Source organism: Gopherus evgoodei, unplaced genomic scaffold (assembly GCF_007399415.2).
Source record: "Gopherus evgoodei ecotype Sinaloan lineage unplaced genomic scaffold, rGopEvg1_v1.p scaffold_32_arrow_ctg1, whole genome shotgun sequence".
Lineage (NCBI taxonomy): Eukaryota > Metazoa > Chordata > Testudines > Testudinidae > Gopherus > Gopherus evgoodei.
Genome location: NW_022059994.1, coordinates 3,984,232 through 4,004,100, shown reverse-complemented (window position 1 = coordinate 4,004,100; position 19,869 = coordinate 3,984,232). Strand labels below are relative to the sequence as shown.

Below are 19,869 nucleotides of genomic sequence, written 5' to 3'. Positions count from 1 at the left end.
CTCAAATTTTTTCCATCCATGTGCGGAATGACTTTTGTTTTGTGCACCAAATTACCGAGGTAATATGTGGATGTGCCTCACCAGCAGAAACAAAAAACCTAGAGATAATATATAGAGTTCTAAAAAGTTACCATAGTGATAATTACTCCAGCCATGATATTAAGCATTTCAGAACTCACTACTCAAAGAATTAAATTTAAGCGTAAGAGAGGAATAAAAATGATGCATGCATAGACCAGTCAAAAACCTCAAACAACAGCACTTTGAAAGAATAAAATTACAGAGAATATATGTGCATTGCAGGAAGCATCAAGAAGTAACAATAACAACAATAATACAAGTATGTGTTGGGAGGTGAGTATGAAAAACAGAGTGTGAGTGTGCGCGTGTGACAGAGACAGTGCGTGTGCGTGTGAGACAGAGACAGTGCATGCGCATGAGACACGGCGTGTGTGAGAGACAGACACATTGTGTGTGTGCGTGTGAGAGACACACCTTGCCCCTTTAAGTATGTTGCCCTTTTAGCTAGATTGGCACTCAAAACAGACACAGCAGCAGCCACCAGCAAGCTCCCTCCGTCCCACTCCTGAGCCCTGTTGCGTTTCGCCCCCTGCTCTGCAGAGATGGGGTACAGGGGCATGGGACACCCTGACATCAGTGCCCCCGCTCCCCGCCTGCTCTGCACAGCAAGCAGGAGGCTCCTGGGAGCAGCTCCAAGGCAGAGGGCAGGAGCAGCGTGGCAGTGGTGGGAGGGACACCTGAAGTGCGCAGCACTCAATAACTTGCTGGGTGGCCTCGCGGCCACGCAGCTTACAGGGAACTTAAATTGGGACCACTGTATAAATGAGATGCTCAGGGTTGGTCTACACTAGAAGTGGTGGAGGTTTGGTCAAGGCCAGGGCTAAACGTGCCAGCTACCTGACCAGTTTTCCTGCACTAGACAACTCTTGGAGGCGGAAAGGCCCCTCGGCTCAGCAGCCAGGGCTGCAGCAGAGAGGAGGGGCTGTGACGTGTAAAAAGTTCTGAATGAAACATTTCCCACATTCAAAGCATCTCTGCGTTTGCTGTGGATCCTTTGCTGTGAAATAAGAACTGAACTCTGAGTAAAACTTTTCCCACAAGCCAGCTGTTTATAGATGCGATCTCCAGTTTGGGTTCTCGGATGTGTATTAAATGGTGACTTGCCTCGACTGTGGGGAAAAGTTGAAAGACATTTATGGTGATTTTTCCCATGTGGATTCTCTGGTGCCTAGTCAGGTTTGAACTGCGAGGGAACTTTTTCCCAATAGGGTGTTTCTCCTGAATGGATTTGGTGATGCACAATAAGATGTGAGGAATAAATAAGGCTTTTATAGGGTTTATAGACTCATAGACTCAGACTTTAAGGTCAGAAGGGACCACCATGATCATCTAGTCCAACCTCCTGCACAATGCAGGCCACAGAATCTCACTCACCCACTCCTGCAACTTATCTCCCATGTGGATTCTCTGATGTCCCAGAAGGCGTGACTTGTCACTAAATTCTTTCCCACACTTTATAAGGTGTCCCCTCCTGTATGGATCCTCTGATGTCAAATTAGGTTTGACCTATGATTGAAATTTATCCCACAGTCCTGGCATTTATATGGTTTCTCTCCCATAAATAAAAAAATAAAAAATACCCAGGAAACTACAGACCAGTTAGTTTAACTTCTGTGCCAGGGAAGATAATGGAGCAGGTAATCAAAGAAATCATCTGCAAACACTTGGAAGGTGGTAAGGTGATAGGGAATAGCCAGCATGGATTTGTAAAGAACAAATCGTGTCAAACTAATCTGATAGCGTTCTTTGATAGGATAACGAGCCTTGTGGATAAGGGAGAAGCGGTGGATGTGATATACCTAGACTTTAGTAAAGCATTTGATACAGTTTCGCATGATATTCTTATAGATAAGCTAGGAAAGTACAATTTAGATGGGGCTACTGTAAGGTGGGTGCATAACTAACTGGCTGGATAACCGTACTCAGAGAGTAGTTGTTAATGGCTCCCAATCCTGCTGGAAAGGTATAACAAGTGGGGTTCCACAGGGGTCTGTTTTGGGACCGGTTCTGTTCAATATCTTCATCAACGATTTAGATGTTGGCATAGAAAGTACGCTTATTAAGTTTGCGGACGATACCAAACTGGGAGGGATTGCAACTGCTCTGGAGGACAGGGTCAAAATTCAAAATGATCTGGACAAATTGGAGAAATGGTCTGAGGTAAACAGGATGAAGTTCAATAAAGATAAATGCAAAGTGCTCCACTTAGGAAGGAACAATCAGTTTCACACATACAGAATGGGAAGAGACTGTCTAGGAAGGAGTATGGCAGAAAGAGATCTAGGGGTCATAGTGGACCACAAGCTTAATATGAGTGAACAGTGTGATACTGTTGCAAAAAAAGCAAACATGATTCTGGGATGCATTAACAGGTGTGTTGTAAACAAGACACGAGAAGTCATTCTTCCGCTTTACTCTGCGCTGGTTAGGCCTCAACTGGAGTATTGTGTCCAGTTCTGGGCACCGCATTTCAAGAAAGATGTGGAGAAATTGGAGAGGGTCCAGAGAAGAGCAACAAGAATGATTAAAGGTCTTGAGAACATGACCTATGAAGGAAGGCTGAAGGAATTGGGTTTGTTTAGTTTGGAAAAGAGAAGACTGAGAGGGGACCTGATATCAGTTTTCAGGTATCTAAAAGGGTGTCATCAGGAGGAGGGAGAAAACTTGTTCACCTTAGCCTCCAATGATAGAACAAGAAGCAATGGGCTTAAACTGCAGCAAGGGAGATTTAGGTTGGACATTAGGAAAAAGTTCCTAACTGTCAGGGTAGTTAAACACTGGAATAGATTGCCTAGGGAAGTTGTGGAATCTCCATCGCTGGAGATATTTAAGAGTAGGTTAGATAAATGTCTATCAGGGATGGTCTAGACAGTATTTGGTCCTGCCATGAGGGCAGGGGACTGGACTCGATGACCTCTCGAGGTCCCTTCCAGTCCTAGAGTCTATGAGTCTATGAGTCTATATGGATGCTGTACTGTGATAGAAGATCTGAGCTCTGAAAAAAATGTTTTCCCAGAGTAAAGGTATTTATAGGGCTTCCTCCTGTGTGGGTTCTCTGATGTATACTAAGGGTGTACTTTGTCATTAAACTTTCACCCACTGTCAATATTTCTATAGGGTCTCTTTCCAGGGTAGGCTCTCTGATGAGCATTAAATTGTGCTTTACCATGAAACATTTTCCCACGGTCAAGGCATTTATGAGGTTTTTCCTGCCATATGGGTGTTCTGGTGTCTAGTCAGGTTTGAACTCTGACTGAAGTTTTTCCCGCAGTCGGGGCATTTATAGGGCATTTTTCCTGTATGGATTCTCAGATGCACACTGAGATTTGAGCTTTGAAGGAATCTTTTCCCACATTCCAGGCACTTATAAGGTCTCTCTCCTGTGTGGGTTCTCTGATGTGCCGTCAGATCTGAGCTCCAACTGAAACTTTTCCCACACTTGAGGCATATATAGGGTCTCTCTCCTGTGTGCGTTCTCTGATGTGCAATTAGGTATGAGCTCTGATTGAAACTTTTCCCACAATCCAGGCACTTGTAGGGTTTGTCTCCAGTGTGGGTTCTCTTGTGTCTAGTAAGGAGTGAGTTCTGATTGAATCTTCTTCCACAGTCGAGGCACTTATAGGGTTTCTCTCCCGTGTGGAGTCTCTGATGAATAATAAGGGCTGAACTGTCACTAAATGCTTTCCCACAATCCAGGCATTTGTAGGGTTTCTCTCCTGTATGGTGCATCTGATGTCTAACAAGCTGCATGTTCCAATCAAAACTTTCCCCACAGTCAAGGCACTTATAGGCTCTTTCCCCAGTGTGGGTTCTCTGGTGTGAAATAAGATCTGAGCTCTGAATGAAGCTTTTCCCGCATTCCAGGCATTTATAGGGTTTCTCACCTGTGTGGGTTCTCTCATGCCTAAGAAGATGCGAACCCTGAATGAAACCTTTCCCACAGTCAAGGCACTTATAGGGTTTCTCTCCCGTGTGAATCCTCTGATGGGAAATAAGGTGTGCGGTCTGGCTGAAACCTCTCCCACAGACAAGGCACTTGTAGGGTTTCTCTCCCGTGTGGATCCTCTGATGGGAAATAAGATGTGACCGCCGAATAAAGCTTTTCCCACACTCGGTGCATGTGTTTTTTCTCTCTTCTGTGGGGATTCTCTGATGGACTGTGGTTTCCTTGAGGTCCTCGCAATCTCCACCATGATTTATGGGTTCACACATTTTCTTCCCTAGGTCGTATCCCAGCAGCCTCTCTGACCTGCGTTGGTTTCTGCAGGTTTTCCCTTGTTTATGATTCTTATAAAAATTCTGCTTGGATCTTCCCAATACCATTCCCTGCAGACCCACGTCCTCACCACCTTCCTGCTGTGGATTCTCCTCCTCATTCTCACTCACCATCCCAGCACCCCCTGGAATACAGCAAGAGAATCCAGACAGGAGTCATCCCTGTGCTGGGGAGAAAGGAACGAAAGGGGAACAGCAAAGAGGGGAAAAACAACACAACTGCTGGGGAGACTGAGAAAGGGAACATTTACTAACCCCTCTCTAATTTTTCCATCTCTGAAGTGGGTCCCTGGTGCGCCTGGATCCATTAGAACTCGGATATTCCTCCTCATCTTCCAAGCATGAAAAAGCCTCTGTTTTTTGAAGCCCTCTCACTCATTCTACCTTCACACTGTACTGTGTCAGGTACAACAATGGCACCACAGGGTGAAACCAGAAACAGAGGTTTTAAAAATAAATTAAAGAAAAAATGGAGCCTTCATGCTTGGAAGTAATAACCTATTTGTAACAGACAACACGGAGTACCAAGAGAAACTGGATTCTGCCTCCAGATCCCCTCCAAACACCCAGGGGGAAGTAAAATCTGGGGGTAGGGACCTCCATCAGCATGGGTGGGTGACATCTGCCCCATGGATGGAGCTAGTCCCAGGAAGGGAGGGGAATAGACATGAGTGAATACAGACAGGACAATACAATGCTTCTGCCACTCTTTTTAGGCACTAGCTCTAGCAGAATTAGTGCATGTACATCTACCCGAGCTGGGAATCCCATCTCCCCGATGCTGTGTAGACGTAACCTAAGGGAATTGGGAAGAACCTGAGTAGAAGCCAAACTGGCTACATCACAACCCCCGCCCCCCCGCGTCCAATAACCGAAGGCACAGGACTCCCTTACCCAGCGAGGTCACCGTTTTGTAGTTCTCCTGCATGATGTCCCTGTAGAGGGCTCTCTGAGTGGGGTCCAGCAGAGCCCCCTGCCCCTGGGTGAAATACACAGCTACCTCCTCGAAGGTCACCGGCATCTGAAACAACAAGAGTCCCCACTCAGCACTGCTGCCCCAGCTACAAGCCCGCTATTCATAGGGGAGGAGGGCCGATAAAATGGAAGCTCTGGGAGGGCCAGAGTGGCAGAATCCCACCCTCACCCTGCTCAGAGCAGCCAGGAGGCTTCAGGAGGGGAAAAAGAGAGAGCTCCTTGTCCCTCCCAGGAGGGAGGAAAGCAGGAGCCTTCACGTTTATCACACACCTACTAACCAGAGGCTGATAGAGGAGGTGGAGCCCCCTCAGCAGGGTCCAGGGACAGGAATCCCAAACCCTTTCCCATTCCCAGCAGCTGGGAGTGAGGGGACGGGGCCTCTCCCCTAGGTCTCACCGCTGGGTGCCCCCTTCGTATTCCACAGCAGCCTCTGCATGGTGGCATTCGCAGCTGAGATGGACCAAGTAGAGATAGGTCCTTTTGAGAGGCAGGGGTGTATGCATAGGCACCGACTCCATGAGTGCTTCGGGGCTGAAGCACCCAAGGGGAAAAAATGGTGGGTGCAGAGCACCCATCGGCAGCCCCCCATTAGCTCTCCCCACCCCCCCCGTACTTCCTGCCCACCAGCAGGCCCCGCGGATCAGTGCCTCCCCCTTCCTCTCCACACCTGCTGCAATCAGCTGTTTCAAGGCATCAGGAGGCTGGGGAAGAGTGGGGGGAGGAGTGAGGATGTGGTGCTCAGGAGAGGGGGTTAGAAGAGGCGGGGCAGGAAGGGAGTGGGGGTGGGAAGAGGCAGGATGGGGGAGGGCCTTGGGGGAAAGGGTAGAGTCGGGGCGAGGCCTGGGGCAGAGCTGGAGGTCGAGCAACTCCCAGCACTTTGGAAAGTCGGCACCTGTGGGTGCATGACCCACCCCTCTCCTCAGCATTTCCTGTTGGCTAGCTCTGGCAGCGCCCCAGTCAGCATTTTTTGGCATTTAGCTCTGCCCAGGAATAATATAGGAAGCCTGGGAGCCTAACTCAGGGCTGTGGTTTCCACTGGGAGGCAGGGCACCTAAATGTTACGTGCTGCTATGCTGATCATTGTAATGCCTAAATCCCTTTGTACATCTAGCCTTCAGTGATTTTCCCATCAGTATCTGGGAGACACTGGTTCCCTACCTGGGGGAGGCTTAAAGAAGGAGGAAACAATTTCCTTCTCGGATATCAGGGAGAGTTGATCACTGGGGAGTTCAATCGCCCACCCGCCCACCCACTTTGCATTTGGTGTTAGGGATTTTTAAGCCCAAGCAGAAAAGGGAACATTGAATTTAGAAAATCTTCTCTGACCTCCTATACAATCCAACCAGAGAAATTCGTCCGGTTACTCCTGCATTGAGCCCAGTCACTTGTGTTGGACTAGAACACGTCTATCAGAAAGGTATCTTGAACTCAAGAAATGGAAAGTCCACCACTTCCTTGGGTAGTTTTTTCCAATACTTAATCACCCCTAGTTTGCTATTTGAATTTCTCTGGCTTTATCTTCCAGCCATTCATTCTTCTTACGCCTTTCTCTGCTAGAGTTAAGAGGCCTATAGAGCATGTGACATTTTCCCCTTGTAATGAAATCAGTGACTCAGGACAACATTTCTCCAAAACTAAGAAAATCTTACATAATACAAAAATTAGAGTGCAAACCTCAGTGAATTTTGAGATTTTATATCACTATTTGACAATTGAGAGAGAAAATTAGGGAAATAGGAAAGGACTGATTTCAGCTGATTAGAGAGGGAGACGGCAAAATCTATTTTTTTTCTTTATAGTGTGTATTTAGAGAACAATAAGGAAAACATTTATGCAGATAATGTTAATTAATAAATAGAAAGAGGACAAAATTTGAAAGGATTTTACATAAAAATCTGGGAAGTCAGAAAAAGGAAAAAATCAGAGGCGTTACACAGGAATATTTTATTAATGGAGAGAAAAGGGATTAGACTAGTGGGGACTGTATTGCTATATTTATGTACAAGATTAGCAGAATTTGATTATTTTTATCATTTCAATGGTAACATGAATGTTTAGTTTTAAGGATTTAGTTTCAATTTTTATTGATTTACATTTTCAAAATTGTGGGGCAGATCAGACAATTACTTAATGACTATAGATATTGAAAACTGAAAAATTTCAAACTTTACAAATGTTAAACACACAGTCGTTATCACCTGTCAAAATATACCAAGTAAATATCTCTAAATCAAACTCTAAGAAATTCTCACGCAGCATTTTATTCCTTTGCCTATCTGTACATTTCCACTATTTCTGATGGAAATATTTTTTCACCCACCCTTTGTGTGTCTAAGGAGAAACTGATATTTTACTCATATTTATAACAAAAATCTCATCCTTCCAAGCCTATGTATGTAGAAGAGAAACAAAATTTGAACAGATTGATCTCACTATAACCCCCCTACACTACACCAGTAGCAGGTTATTCAGGCTGCCTGGCAGATGCGCATTAGGATAGAGTTTGTGAGCGGGTCACACTCTGGGCTGTTCAGCAGACCAGGATCCTGCCCCCTTTCAGGGCAGGTGTCGCTGACGGAGCAAACAGGGCCCAGCAACAGTTCAGGGCTGGGGAGATTCACCCATCACTGGGGCACGATGGGGCCTGTCTCAGGGGAGGATGGGGCTCAGAGGTTTGTAGCGGCGTTACATTTGCAGATCAACAATAACCCCCCCCCCCCACCACTCCATTTCAATCTCATTTCTCACCCCTCCCCTCCCTGACAACCCAGCCCCAGGGACACAACAGGGAACCCCCTGGGCCCGCCCATGCCCCCCCAAGCCGCTCTACACCCTGGGGCCCGCCCGTGGCCCCCCTCCCGCCTGAACCCCCCGCCGGCCCCGGAGCAGATCCTGGGCAGAACCCGGGCGGCGACTCGCTGCTGGGGCCGCAGCTCCGGTCCCTCCGCCAGGCGCTTCCCAGCCAGGGAGCAGCTGCCCGGGGCGGCGACATCTGGGGCCGCTCGTGCAGAGTCACTTTCCTGCCCGGCCCTGGCCCTTCCCCCGGACCCCTCCTCACCTGCAGGCTGCGGCTCGGGGCTGGGGCGGGCAGGGGGTTAGTGCCGGGCTCGCCCCGCACGGACACCGCCGGGGAGCGGCAGCGGCTCAGCCCGGGCTCCCGGCGCACAATGGAGGATCTGACCCGGGAAGATAAACAGAGGCAGAGCGAGCGCAGCCCGCCCCCTCCCAGCACGAACCAGGGCCCTGTGGGGGCAGCAGCTACGGACTCCCTCCGCCCATCACCCCGCTCAGCCGGGGGGCGCCCGAAATCCCTCCTCTCTGCCCTCTAGCGAATCCCACCCACTGCCCGGGTCACTGACAAAGGCTCCCTTGGGGGCCAGGACCCCGCCACCCCCGCACCCTCTTCGGATTTGGGGACAATCCCCGGTCCCCATAGAAATCCCCCTTCTCTCCCTCCCAGGGATCCTGCGGGCTCCTCCTTTCCACTCCCCACTGACAGTTTTCTGTGCAAGACCCCTCCCGACCCCCCCACCCCGCGCAGTGGTGGGCCAGGCTGCCCCAGGGGGTTGTGTAGACCCAGAAAGGGAGCTGGGAAGGGGAGTGAATTACATTCCCTACGGTAATGCTTTGTTTCTGGGTGAATTCCAGGTTCCCTGCACTGTCCCTATCCTGCCATCTGGCTACTGGGCTATACGGACACCTGCTTATCAGGGGTTTACACAGGGTTACTATATTTCAGGTTCTGAAAAAGAGGACACTGCTGGAGGGGAGTGAGGGAGGAGAAAGATGGGATGGGGGGAAGCTGGAACTGAAGGGAGGGTGCAGCAGGGGAAACTAGAGGGGGTATTTGGCAGGGAGGCTGCAGCTGTAGCATTTCAAGGGATCGGGTAGCCAGATCCCAAGTGAATCACTTTGTACTTCTCAGACCCTAGCCATGCATGAGACCCAGAGCATTCCAGCTAAAACCCCATGTCTTCTCCCCACCGCTTTTCTCCCTTTCTTCAGGCCAAAGGCAAAGGCTGCAGTGGATTATATCAGCCTAAAATAAATAAAAAAAAATACTCCTTAAGGTTTGTTTATAGTAGGATTTTAGGGGGAGACTGGGGTTTCTAGGCATTGCATTTCAAGGCCCCTATATACCCTTGGAAAAGCAGTGAATCTGCAAAAGGTTTAGGGATCATGGTGGACAAGCAACTCAACATGAACTCCCAGTCAATGCTGGGGCAAAAAGGGCTAACGTGACCCTTGGATGTACAAACACAGGAGCGGGGAGGTCATTTTACCTCTGTCAATGGCACTGGGAACACCAATACTGAGACAGCAGATATGGTTCTGGTATCCGCACGTTAAAAAGGATGTTGAAAAATTGGAAACAGCGCAGAAAAGAGACACAAACCTGATTTGAAGTCTGGACGAAATGCATTCCAGCTTACGCTGCTTGTGGGGGTGGATTTATTATGCTGAGAGGACAGCTGTCTCCTGGCGGCATAGAGCGTCTTCACCACACGCACTGCAGTGGCGCATCTGCACTGGTGCATCTGCACTGCTGTAACACTTCTAGTGTAGACTAGCTCTCACTTTGGTCATGGTGATGGGGATTGGCCTGGCTTCAGGGCTGCAGAGGTCTGTGGACTAGTTCCCTGGCTTCCTTCTTGGCTGTGATCTGCTCCTCTGTTTGCACAGTGCCTAGCCCAAGGAAGACCCTTTCTCAGTGGGCCCTTAAGCCCTACCATAATGAACACAATTCATAACAATAGTGAGCCTGGTCCTTTCAGCCTGATCCTTTCGTAGCTCTTTACTATTCGTAAGAACATAAGAGTGGCCATACGAGGAAAGACCAAAGGTCCATCTAGCCCAGTGTCCTGTCTTCTGACAATGGCCAATGCCAGGTGCCCCAGAGGGAATGAACAGGACAGGTGATCATCAAGTGATCCATCCCCTGTCGCCCATTCCCAGCTTCTGTCAAACAGAAGCTAGGGAGACCATCCCTGCCCATCCTGGATCACAGCCATCGATGGAGCTTTCCTCCATGAATTTATCTAGTTCTTTTTTTTAACCCTGTTATAGTCTTGGCCTTCAAAACATCCTCTGGCAAAGAGTTCCACAGGTTGACTGCCATCCTGCAGCTCTCTGGCCACTCCTGGCTCCCCCGGGGTGCCATTTCAGATGTTGGTGGGAGGTGCAACTTTAACCTGAAAACTAGATTTTTTTTGCAGATAACACTTTAGGGATTATCTAACAGGTGCACTGTATCTAATTTCTATATAAAGAAAGAAAGAAAATTATACAAACACCAATTAGAGCCGCATTTTCAGTTTATATGAAAGTTTAGAACAATCAGGAGACAATACCGCAAGATATTTCCAATCCCAAGCCTAGAGGGATCAGTTCTGGAGCTTTAATACAGGTATCAGAAACACAAGTGTGATATTTTCCAGACTATCTTTAGGAGAGAGAAATAAAAATCAATAAAATCTGCTTAAAATCTGCTTGCTTTGTCTAACAGACACACTATGTTACTGCCATTATCGACTATTTTAGTCAATTGTTTTATACTCCACTCAAAACTTATTTACTTCATTTTAACATATGTGAGTAAGGTTTTTTTCCCCCTCTTCTATTAAGAACAGGAATTTAGTTTTCTAATTATTTTGGTGTTTATGTTTACTGATCACAATCATGTACGTGACTCACTAACGTTGACTCCATCATTACTGTTAGCATCAGACTTGGAACTGCATTTATGTTCCTATTAATTTGAAGTTATTTTACAGATCTAACTAAAAATGCCATTTGACAATAAACGACCTTCATCTGCACAGTATCTACAATTATGTGTTTAGCTAATTTTTTTTGAACCGGCACTGCTCAGGTGACTACAAGCTAAATTTACATTCCAGAAGTATACTATTATTTGATTGGACCACTTTAAATAAAGAATGACAAAGCACAACATGGTAATAAAAGTACTAATGAGAATTACTCCAGCCAGGACAGATTAGGCATTTTAGAACCTACTACTCAAAGAATTAAATTTAAGCATAAGAGAGAAATAAAATGATGAAATGCACAGACCAGTTAAAAATCGAAAATAACAGCACTGTGATCCTTAACAAACTTGAGAAGAATAAAATTACAAAGAATATATGTGCCTTGAAGTACCAAGAAGTAACAATAACAACAATAATATGCGTGTGTGCGCGAGAGAGTGCTGGGGAGTGAGAGAGAGAGTGTGTGTGTGTTGGTTGAGTGTCTGAGAGACTGTGTGTCTGTGAGATTGTGTGTGTTTGTGTATCAGGGAAGTGTGAGTGTGCCGAAGTGAGTGTGTCAGTGCACTGTCTCTTTAAGCAGAGCATTCAGGAGCCAGAACAACAGCACTGGCAGCACCCACTGGGCACCCAGAGTCACCAGCACACGCATGCTCCCCATGATCGCCAGCTCAGTGGATACCGGATACGCAGGTGTGGGGAGGGGGACACCCTGAGATCTGAGCCCCCTACCCCCACTGCAGACAGGAGGCAGGCTCCAGGTTCCAAGCTTGGCTGGGGTGGCTCTATGGGGATAGGGGTAGCAATAGCAGCAGCAGCTGCGGACCCAGTGGAGCAGGGTAGCAGGGGATGAGGGGCACTCCCGCTTCGGAGGAGTTACCAGCTGCCCCCACTGCATCTTGGTCTGTCTCTCCTCTCCAGGCACTGCTGCACCTGTCTGGCTGCCTCCAAGCCCGCTGGCTGTCGGCAGGGCAGGTGGGAAGGAGGGACCAACACGCCTCCCCCCCGAGCACAGCGGCCCAGCCCACCGACCCCTAAAGCCGGCCCTGGCTCCCTGCACTGGTCATGGGTCTGTTTAATCCCCAACTCTGTCAGGCTGCCCACTATTTTCTGGTACACCTGGTCATTTCCGATGCTCTCAGTGACTCCAATGTCTGGCTCACCTCACACTGCAGATTGATCAGAAGCTGACGCTGGTCCCATGACCAGCGCACTGGGCAAAGGCCATCCTTTTACCGGCGGCCGTAGCTAACGCAAGGGACGGATCTCTCTGTTAGCAGCTCAGGGGTCAGAACACCACGGCAGGGCCAAACACCCAGGGGATTGTGGGGTAGCACTAGTGGACTCTGAGAACACGAGTCTGAAGACCCGGGCCCCAGCTAAGTCCACGCTGCAAAATGAACCCCGAGTTCCAACAGGACTGGGGCTCCGACACGCCCACCTCCCTTTTCGGGTCCTAGGGTCCAGGTTCCAAGGGTTTATTGGTCTAAGTCAGGCAAACTTGTGAATAGATGGAAGGGGGGGCTGGCACGAATATGAGCTCAGACCTACACTGCCGTGTAATCATACCCCACAGGCGGGGGGGGAGAGGGCCTTGGGAGAGGATGTGTTTTTATGTGTGATTTTGTAAGCAAGTCATTTTTGAGTGAGGTGAAACTAGACAAATCAGGCTCCTGAAAGGGGTATAGTCGTCTGGAAAGGTTAAGAACCACTGATTTATAGGGTCTCTCTCCTGCATGGACTATCTGATGTATACAAAGCTGTGAGCTGTGAATGAAACAGTTCACACATTCGGAGTACGTACACAGTCACTCTGACATGTGGATCCTTTGATGTGAAATATGAACTGAACTCTGATGGAAACTTTTCCCACAGTCCGGGGATTAATAAGAACTTTCTCCAATATGGGTTCTCCAGTGTCTGGTAAGACGTGACTTGTTACTAAACTTTTGCTCACAAGTGGAGGCTTTTACGTTTTCCCTCCTCTCATGTGGATTCTCTGATGCACAAGAAGATCTGACCTCTGAATGAAACTTTTCCCACAGTCCAGGCATGTATGGTGTTTCTCCCCTGTGTGGATTCTCTGATGTCTAATAAGGTTGGAACGCCGAGTGAAATATTTCCCACAGTCGGGGCATTTATAGGGTGTTTCTCCTGTATGGCTTCTCTGATGCACAATTAGATCTGATATCTGAATGAAACTTTTCCCACAGTCCAGGCATTTATGAGTTTTTACCCCCCCCCCTGTGGATTCTCTGATGTCTAGTAAGGGTTGAACTCCGAGTGAAATATTTCCCACAGTTGGGGCACTTATAGGGTGTTTCTCCGGTATGAACTCTCTGATGCACAATCAGATCTGAGCTCTGAATGAAACTGTTCCCACAGTCCTTGCATACATAGGGTTTCGCTTCTGAGTGGCTTCTGTGATGTGTAGTAAGTTGTGACTTATCACTAATCTTTTCCCCAGAGTCGAGGCTGCTAGGCACTTTTTCTCCTACGTGGATTCTCTGGTGTCTAGTAAGGTTTGCACTTCAATTGAAGCCTTTCCCACAATCGGGGCATTTATAGGGTGTTTCCCCTGTATGGATTCGCTGGTGCACGAGGAGATTGTAGCTTTGAAGGAATATTTTCCCACAGTCGAGGCACTTATAGGGACTCTCACCCATGTGTGCGCTTTGATGTGTAATAAGTTGTGAGTTGTCACTAAAGCTTTTCCCACTGTCAAGGTATTTATGGGGTTTATCTCACGTGTGGTTTCTCTGATATCCCATATGGTGTGACTTATCACTAAATTCCTTCCCACACTCTGTGCATTTATAGGGTGTCTCTCCTGTATGGACTCTCTGATATCAAACTAGGTTTGACCTCCGATTGAAATTTTCCCCACAGGCCTACATATGGTTTCTCTCCTGTGTGGATTCTGTGATGTGAAATAAGATGTGAGTGCTGAAAAAAACGTGGCACACACTAAAGTCATATGTAGGGCTTCTCTCCTGTGTGGAGGTTCTCCGATGCATAATAAGGTTTGCTTCTGTTGCTAAACTAACTCCCAGAGTTAATGAATTTATAGGGTCTCTCCTCTGTGAATTCTTTGATGTCCCATAAGGTGCAAGTTGTCACTAAATCTTTTTCCACATTGCTGTGCATTGTGCATGTGTTTTTTTCCACTCGTGTGTATGGATTCTCTGCTGGGCTGTGGTTTCCTTGAGGCCTTTGCACCTTTCCCCACAAATAAGGGATTTAATTACTTCCTTTCACAGTTGGTTTCTCTGATGTCTTTCTGATCTGCAATGACTCTTATGGGATGTTCCCTGGTCAACGCTCCAGGAACTGTTCCATTTAAATCTTCCTGATAATGTCCCATGGAACTCCACTTGCTTAGGGGTTCCCTACTGGAGATTCTCCTCTTCATTCTCACTCAGCATCTCCACCTGCTGGGACACAGAGGGAATTCAGACTAGAGTCATTCCCAGTGCTAGAGTCAACGGAAAGAAAGGGGAACAGCAAAGAGGAGAAAGAAAACACAAGAACTGTTGGGGTTTTGAGAAAGAGAAAGTTTAGTTACCCATCTGTAAGTTTTCCTTCTCTGAAGTGAGCCCCTGGTTCTCAGTGATCCATTACCACTGAGTCACTCCTCTTCATCTTAGGAACATGGAGATCAAATAAAATAAATGTTTCTAGCATCCCAGTGTCATGCCAGAAGATGGAGGTGTTCTGTGAACATTCTGCCTTTCTAAGGCCATGTCTACATCTAAAATTTTGCAGCGCTGGTTGTTACAGCTGTATTAGTACAGCTGTATAGGGCCAGCGCTGCAGAGTGGCCACACTTACAGCAACCAGGGCTGCAAGTGGTGTTAGATGTGGCCACACTGCAGCGCTGTTGGGCGGCTTCAAGGGGGGTTCGGAGAACGCGAGAGCAAACCGGGAAAGGAGACCAGCTTCGCCGCGGTTTGCTCTCGCGTTCCCCGAACCCCCCTGCAAACCGCAGGGAAGGAGACCTGCTTGCTCGGGGTTCCGGGAACGAGAGAGCAAACCGGGAAAGGAGACCAGCTTCGCCGCGGTTTGCTCTCGCGTTCCCCGAACCACCCTGCAAATCGCAGGGAAGGAGACCTGCTTGCTCGGGGGTTCGGGGAACGAGAGAGCAAACAGGGAAAGGAGACCAGCTTCGCCGCGGTTTGCTCTCGCGTTCCCCGAACCACCCTGCAAATCGCAGGGAAGGAGACCTGCTTGCTCGGGGTTCCGGGAACGAGAGAGCAAACCGGGAAAGGAGACCAGCTTCGCCGCGGTTTGCTCTCGCGTTCCCCGAACCACCCTGCAAATCGCAGGGAAGGAGACCTGCTTGCTCGGGGTTCCGGGAATGAGAGAGCAAACCGGGAAAGGAGACCAGCTTCGCCGCGGTTTGCTCTCGCGTTGCCCGAACCACCCTGCAAACCACAGGGAAGGAGACCTGCTTCCTCGGGGAACGCGAGAGCAAACCGCGGCGAAGCTGGTCTCCTTTCCCGGTTTGCTCTCGCGTTCCCCGAACCACCCTGCAAACCGCAGGGAAGGAGACCTGCTTGCTCAGGGTTCCGGGAACGCGAGAGCAAGCCGGGGAAGGAGACCAGCTTGATTACCAGAGGCTTCCTCCTTCCACGGAGGTCAAGAAAAGCGCTGGTAAGTGTCTACATTGGATTACCAGCGCTGGATCACCAGCGCTGGATCCTCTACACCCGAGACAAAACGGGAGTACGGCCAGCGCTGCAAACAGGGAGTTGCAGCGCTGGTGATGCCCTGCAGATGTGTACACCTTCAAAGTTGCAGCGCTGTAACTCCCTCACCAGCGCTGCAACTTTCTGATGTAGACAAGCCCTAACACTCACGACAACTGCCCAAGTTGAGAAGACAAGCTATAAGTTCTGATGAATAAACTTTACAGATTAGCCATCTCCAGGCAGGACACTTTTCCTACTTATTCATTCGGTATACCAAAAAAAAAAATGGAAATAAAGATTAACAAAAAGCAAGATTCCCAATAGGTGGGAATCCTAAGTTTTTTCCATCTCTCAGGGATGGCTTCACAGGGCAAATAAAGACAGTTTGAGATATTTCCCCTTCAACTGGAATTTAATGCAAAACTTACGTGGGGCCTCCCATCGAGCACCAGAGCCCACTTCAGAGAAGGGAAAACGATGGATGGGTAGATAATTTTTACCTTCTTCTTAGGTACCTGGTGATCTACGATCCATTACACCAGGGAAGAAGCCAATACTAAAACCAATCTCCACAAAGAAGTGGGAAACTTAAAACGTGAATAAAATTCAGCCAACAGGAAAAACAGCTCTTATTTGAGGGCTTCTTTTACTTTCTTCCTTCCCTCAAGATATGACGAAAGGCCGAGAGACCGCAGAACTCTTTGTCCAAATGCATTTCAGACAAACACCGCCACATCTGTTCCCAGTGTCAGGAAAGAGAATACACTGAAGACTGGGGATATATGGCAAAATTACCTGAATGAAGGATTGTGCTATTCTGCAAAGGAAATGACCTAAGCTAGCACTCAGATCCAATCAAGAACCTGTCTAGAAAGAGAGATCCTATATCTCTCTAATTGTGAGACAAAATAGGATTCTTGTCCTGTCAAGACCATCATGAAGATCCAGTTACCTGAATCCCTAGAAAAGCCCAGGTTTGTGGGCAGTGTCTAGATTTGAGCAGGAAATCCATGCGTTCTCCTGACCATTCATGCTCCAGAAGGAAAAACCTTCCTGGTTCCAGGGGAAACGCCCGAGGTGCCGTGGACCTGGGAGTCTGAGTAAAGACTATCCTTTACCAGGAGCAAGAGAATATGAGACGAAGCCCAATATGGTGATAAAAGTACTAATGATAATTACTCCAGCCATGACAGGTTAGGCCTTTTAGAACTCACTTGTCAAAGAATTAACCTGAAGTGTAAGAGAGAAATAAAACGATGAAATGCACAGACCAGTTAAAAAACTAAACTAACAGCACTGTGATCCTTAACGAACTTTAAAGGATAAAATTACAGAGAATATATGTGCCTTGCACATTTTGACAGGAAGTACCAAGAAGTAACAATAACAACAATAAAGTGTGTGTGTGAGAGAGAAAGAGAGAGTGTGCTGGGGGGACTGTGTGAGGGAGAGTATGTGTGTATTGGAGGAGTGTCTGATAGAGTGTGTGTGTGTGTGTTTGTATGAGGGAGAGGGATTGTATGTGTGAGGGAGAGAGAGTGTGTGGGTGAGGGAGAGTGTGTGTGTGTGACAGAGTGTGTGTGTTGGGAGAGTGTGTGTGTGTGATTGTGTGTTTGTGCATGTAGGAGGGAGTGTGTATGTGTGTCAGAGAGTGCATGCACATGTGTGTGTTGGGAGGAATGCGAGTGTGTCAGCGCTGTCTCTTTAAGCGGAGCATTCAGGAGCCTGAACACAGCAGCACCTCCTCCGCACCCAGAGGCACCAGCACACACACGCTCTCCCAGACCCCCCACCCCAGCTCAGTGGAGACCGGGTACATGGTGGGGGGAAGGGGGACACCCGAGACCAGGGCTAAACACCAAGCAGCCCAGGGGATTGTGGGAGAGCACTGGTGAACTCTCCGAGCATGACTCTGAAGACCTGGGCCCCAGCTAAGTCCACGCTGCAAAATGATGCAATGTGAACCCCAAATTCCAACAGGACTTGGGCTCAGACACCCCCTCCACTTTTCAGGTCCCAGGTCCCAAGGGCTTACTGCCTTGAGTCAGACAAATTTGTGTCTAGACGGAAGACGGGTGGGGGTTGGGCACGAATATGAGCCCAGACTTACATTGGCCTGTAAACTACCCCCGCCTCAGGGTCTCTCTACACTGCAAAGAAAACCCCATGGTGGTGAGCCTCCGAGCTCGGGTCTACAAACTCAGGCTACAGGGCTGAAAATAGCAGTGTAGACCTTCCCGCTCTAAGAGGGGTCAGTCTCAGGCCCAGCCTGAGAAGGAACATATCCACTGCTATTTTCAGCCCTGGAGCGTGATCCCAAATCAGTGAACCTAGGCTGACACTTGCTGCTGTGGTCTTTCTTTTTCTGGTGTCGATGCACCCTAAGACTATCATCCAGTGCTCATCAGCCTCTCTGTATGGCCCAGCCACCAAACGAGGGGGGCAAAGTGTCCTACTGAGTGGGTGTGGGTTAGACATGCAGCAGCAGAATGGGCAGGGAGGGTGTCCCTAGCCTCTGTTTGCTAGAAGCTGGGATTGGGCAACAGGGCATGGATCACTTGATGATTTCCTGTTCTGTTCATTCCCTTTGGGGCACCTGCCATGGGTCACTGTCAGAGGACAGAATCCTGGGCTTGATGGACCTTTGGTCTGACCTACTATGGCCGTTCTTATGTTCAGAAGTCAGCATCTGATTTCCCCCCTACAAGTGCTTCATGCTGCTGTAGACCATTCCAGGGTCTGCCATGGGTTGACTCTGGATTTGTACCAGGCTGAGAGAGGCAGCGCCGCCCAGAGGATTCAGGGGGCCTGGGGCAAAGCAATTTCGGGGGCCCCTTCCATAAAAAAAAGTTGCAATCCTATAGAATACTATATTCTTGTGGGGGGCCCCTGCTGGGCGGCCCTGGAGAGAGGAGGCAACCAGCCTACATGACACCAATGCTACTCTTGATTTACACTGGGGGAAATTGGAATAAACACCATGTAACGTCAAGGGGGGGGGTCACTCCGAATTTACACGGGGGTGAGTGAGGGGACTGGGGCCCAAGTGACTCCAGTGGGATCTCTCCTGATTTAAGCTGGACTCAGTACGAGGAGCACGGTGTGTTTCGACTCTAGAGAGCGCATGACGAGGCTGAGCTAAGATGCTTTGGTGACCTCTCTGCATTCCCTCAGCCCACCTGGCCTGGACTGTGTGTGTAACTTTAATGACACATTGTGTGGGTTTGTAATGCTTGTGTGTCCCCCACTTACTGTGCACCTCACGCTTGATTTTTGGGCAATGAATAATACCCAGCTCTGAAATAGCACTGTACATCAGCCACGGTCAGAGCATTTTGCAAAACTGGTCACTGTTTCTCTCCAAGACTGCTCTACCAGCCTTTAACAAAACAAGCAGCAGAGCTCTCACAGACTCACTGTCTCCCGCTGCAAGAGACAGGTGAACAGGAATGCCAGCCAGAAAGGATTTCCCCTGGACACAAGGGTTTTTCCGTCACAGACTCCTGGAAAGGTCTGAAAAGCTCTGGAATCTGGAGCCCAGGGTTGGGGAATGAACACCTAAAAGAGGCTTCCTAGACCGCCTTCGAGTCCACCAAAGACCATTTTTTAGTCATTATGCTAGAGAAAAGACTCTGGATGTTTAAGAAACTGAATTCCACTTTAATTATTCCAAAGACAGAAATGAAAAGCTCCTGTCCCGCTCAGTAAAGTGCGTTTCAGCTCAGCACACTGCTGCTCGGGGCTCCAGCAACAGAGTTCCATTTTACAGCCGGCAGAAAAAGGAAGAGAATTTGAGAAAGACGCTGTGCCCTGAGACTCGCAGTTGGATGCTAGATAGTCAAATGCCTCTGATTTGGGAAGTAGAAAATGGATGGTTTGGGGTTTATTTTACTAATCAAGGCACTGGGAGAATGTCCTTCCAGTGTGGACGACGAGTCTACACCATCCCACATGGTGTTAGCTCCATACTCCCTGCTCAGAAGATCTAAGAGGTCTCTTCCTTGTGTTCATTTGTTCACGCTTGACACGGTTAGAACCCAGTTGAAGCTCCCCTGTCACTCACATTCTCTCCGGTGTGG

General features: G+C 48.5%; 2 protein-coding genes across 3 annotated transcripts in view; one reads left to right on the top strand and one right to left on the bottom strand.

The window, feature by feature from the left end:
- Positions 1-19,869, bottom strand: part of LOC115640774 (putative zinc finger protein 66) — a 687,485-nt gene that overhangs the window by 175,682 nt on the left and 491,934 nt on the right. The window lies entirely within an intron of this gene.
- Positions 1-19,869, top strand: part of LOC115640675 (zinc finger protein 850-like) — a 542,158-nt gene that overhangs the window by 72,194 nt on the left and 450,095 nt on the right. The window lies entirely within an intron of this gene.